Source organism: Pteropus alecto, unplaced genomic scaffold (genome assembly GCF_000325575.1).
Source record: "Pteropus alecto unplaced genomic scaffold, ASM32557v1 scaffold239, whole genome shotgun sequence".
Classification (NCBI taxonomy): Eukaryota; Metazoa; Chordata; class Mammalia; order Chiroptera; family Pteropodidae; genus Pteropus; species Pteropus alecto.
In genome coordinates, this window is record NW_006494613.1 from 278,079 (window position 1) to 281,556 (window position 3,478).

Sequence of the window (3,478 nt, forward strand, 5' to 3'; positions counted from 1 at the left end):
AGGAGAGATATAGAGTTTGGCTAGTTTAGCTAGATATACTACTGATATATTACTGTCTGCTGTGAAGACAAGGTCAGGAAAGGGCAACATGCCTGACTAGTATTTCCCAGTCTTGGTCAAGTCCCAAAAGATGTCTCTACTGATGCTTTCTCTACTGATGTGGTTATGAATACTTGGGTGGGGGGAGATGCAGGACCAATTGCCATTTGGAAGACTCTTCAGTAAGGGTGACAGAAGTGAATGAAGAAGAAATGACTGGCTGTAAAACTTGATAAAATTGTCAAAAGAGTAAGTGAGGAATTTCCTTGCCTTTAGTTATCTCATTAATAAAAACATCTAATAAAGTCTCCCTGAACAACTAAAAAATTTACCTAATTTCATTCCTAAAAAAACTCTTTTTCAACCTGCCTCCTAAAAAAATGTGTGCTCATAAAAAAAAACATTTCTGAAGCCATCTATGTCCAGTAAATTCCCAATTTTCTTGCCAAGGAATTCTTACTAAATCTGAGTTTTCTTGCTGATCGTCCAGGAACCGGAAAGAGTCACTGGGCTTCTGTGTTTATGGCAGCTCCTGGCCTCAGCTTCCCATTCTCAACAGCAGAACTGAGGAAATCCGCAGGATGCCTGCTACCAGGGGACAAGTTGACTCAGGAGGAAGCACTCTACCTAAAATAGTCTTCATGTGCAGTCTCTGAATTACTTTGAAATCCAAGTTAATATATGATTCTAGAATTAACCCCACAGGTGATGGGAAGTGGAGAAGAAGGAAGTTTCTAAAAGATGTTTATCAAAAACTTTGCCACAAAGATAAAAATTCAACTGCAGCAAAAGCTAATGTTCAGAGAGAAATTTCATCCAGAGAGTTCAGTGAATAAATTGTGATTTCTTCCACTGGCCATGGGCATAAAGTGCTGGTCATTGTTCAATCTAGGCACCCACTGGTAGTGGATAGTTCCTTAAAAAAACCATTAGAAAAGTATCAGAAGAGCCACTGCATAAACAGAAATGGGCCATTAGGATGCAGTATACTTGATTTTTGTGTTTATAATTCTTTCTCTAGAATTATCTGGCCCAAAATGTCTATAGTGTTGCTGGATTCTAGGTTCATCTACAACTAATGGCAAACATCTAGAGTTTTTCCTCTTGAGATAGGGGAAAGCGTATATAATTCATATCCAAAGCTCCCTAAATAATACTCTGTATTTAGAATGGCTTCTCAGCCCCTTGTCATATCTGCCTTTTACTTCTTTCACCTACCAACCCCAAACCCTCCAGAGTCCATTTATTTAATTCAGCTCTTCACAGGGAAGGACCAAGGAACTATATTCTGTCACTTATTTTTTAAATGTGTTTTTAGTAATTACCTAGCAGGGAAGCAAAGGACACCCATTCCTTGCCCTCAAGACACTCCTTAACATCTAATTGTAAAAATAGAAAAGTTCAACTAAAAATTTGTCATACAAAATATTAATCACCAATAGACTTAAGCATAGGTGTCTTGAAAGCACAGCAAGGCACAGAGAACTTGAATCGAGCTGGGAGTTCATGGGGGATTCCTTGAAATTGTGGAGACAGAACTAAGTCATCTAGGTAAATAGAAGCAGGTAGCTGGGCAAATTGAGACTCAAACAAAGTTAAATATTCACTGGTAGATAAATGCAACGTATGAAGCTTGATTGGATCTTGGTTTGGAAAACAATACGTGAAATACATTTTGAGAACAACTGAAAAAATAAGAGTACAGATAGTATTAGACATTAGAAAGCCGTTTTTAATTTATTTTAGGTGTAGTAATGGTATAGTTATGAAGAAGCTTGCTCTAATTTTTAGGAGCTGCATACACCTGAAATGGATTTAGCAAATGTTTTAGCAAAAATCTGAAATCTGAAATGGTTTAGCAAAAGAAAGAGAAAGAGGAAGAGGAAGTGGTGGAGGAGGAAGAGGGGGTGTCAAAGAAGGAGAAGAAGAATGAATGTAGACTAATAAATGAAGCAAATGTAACAATATGTTAACCATTGTTTAATTGAATCTGGATGTTCATTGCACTAGTTTTTCTACTTCTTCTGAATTTTTTAAACTTTTCATAAAAAAGACTTGAAAAACAATTACTTTGGTAGACATTCAGTCACATGCAGGCCAACAGTACCCAAAATTCAGAGGGTACTTTCATCTTAGGAATTCAAAGTAAAAAATAAATGCCCCACCCAAACAACTGCATGAAGCTGCACAGAAGCATTGAGTGAGGGAAGAGTGGCTGTAGCTTGGAGATAGTAGATACTGGCTGTATCTGGCTGCCTGAGTGGGATACAGGGATGTGATTGGATGAGTGGGTGAGGAAGGAGCTCAGAGCTTACATAAAAGGTCATATGTGAGTCAGGCTGAAGAGTTTATCCTGAGGAAGTCAGAGGCACTTAAGAATGGAAGGCCTTTTAAGGCTCATTCTGGTTTCAATTTGAAGGATGAATCAGAGTTTGAAAGGTATGGAACTAAGAAATCACAGACATCGCGGTAATTTCATCAGAAATACAGAAGGCCAAATGCTGGTGAGGATGCAGAGCAACAGAAATTCTCATTCATTGCTGGTGGGAATACAAAATGGTACAGCCACTTCAGAAAACAGTTTGGTAGCCTTTTACAAAGTTAAATATAGTACCATACAACCCAGCTTCCCATTGCTAGATATTTAGTTGAGAAAAATAAAAACACGAGTCCACACAAACACCTTTACAGGAATGTGTAGAACAGCTTTATTCATAATTACCAAAAATTGGAAGCATGAACTGATAAACGCATAAATAAGTTGTACATTTATAAATGCAATAAAAAAGGAACAAAGTATTGATACTATAACATGGATTAATCTCAAAAGCCTCGTGTTAACTGAAAGAAGCAAACTGTGTACTATATATGACTCCATCGATGTGACATTCTGAAAAAGACAAAGCTATTGGTATAGAAATCAAATCAGTGGTTACCGGGGCCTGGTTGGAGGGAGGAGTTGACTACGAAGGGACACATAGAACTTTCTGAGGTGATGGAAATATTTTTATTGAGGTGGTGGTTACACAGCTGTATACATTTGTCAAAGCTGTACCTTCAAAATGTGAATTTCACTGTATAAAAATTTTACCTAATGTAATTCACTTCAAAAAAAGGGGAGAAGAAAAAAAATTGGATAGAGAATAGGGGAAGGGAAAGTGAAAGATGTTTCGACGATCAAGAAAACAGATATAATAAAAGAAGTGGAAATGTCAGAGGATAGCACTTGATATAGTCAGTTAACTGCTGCAAGAATGAAATGCTGAATCAAGTTATATCTGAGTAATTCACAAAGTAGTAAAATATTTTCATTTATTTTTGTTACTACTTTAGCGGCCAATTTGGCACGAGTATGAAGAAAATGTTATTAACTTTTTAAAAATGTATAATGGATTTTCAAGAAGAAATTTGTATTCTGAGAACATACAGAGAAAGTTTC